Below are 724 nucleotides of genomic sequence, written 5' to 3'. Positions count from 1 at the left end.
CACAAATGAATACTATCTCACCATTCTACTTTTTTTTATTTTATTTTCTACTATTTTTTAAACATTTTAAATTTTTGAAAAATTACTTTAAATTTATCTTTCTCTTTTTCATCTGAACAAAATATATAATGCAACACTTTCAGTAGTTGATGTTCCATGAGTGAAGTAAAATGGATGAGTTTATCTTAGGATAAATACTAAAATAGTGTATGTGAGATGTGTGTGTGGGAGGGTGTACATTCTATCCAATAAAATTGTTATAACAATGTCAACAACAAAGAAGTCTTGATCTGCTATAAAATGCAGCCATTCATCATCATTTGTCACTGTACTGTCTTAAAAAAAAAAACATTGGTAAATGTAGATCAAGGTGCTCAATACCTGAAAAAAATGGGATTGCCATGGCTAGAATGTCTCCAATCATATATCATATGTTCAGTTGATAAGGGCTGAACAACAACAACAACGAATATTGTTAACAATAGCAATTATAACAGTATTGATGACAGCAATATAATGGCAATGGCAATAGCAATAACAGCGATGACAACAACAATGATGACAGCCATGAAGGCAGCAATAACGCTGACAACATCAATGATGACAACAGTGACAGTGATGACAGCAATGTTGATAACAATGATGACAACAATGTTGACAGTTATAATGACCATGATGACAGCTTTGAAAACAGCAAAGACAATAATGATGACAGTAATGATGA

The sequence above is a fragment of the Octopus bimaculoides genome, chromosome 6 (genome assembly GCF_046866305.1).
Source record: "Octopus bimaculoides isolate indiv1 chromosome 6, ASM4686630v1, whole genome shotgun sequence".
Lineage (NCBI taxonomy): Eukaryota > Metazoa > Mollusca > Cephalopoda > Octopoda > Octopodidae > Octopus > Octopus bimaculoides.
This window is presented reverse-complemented; position numbering follows the sequence as displayed.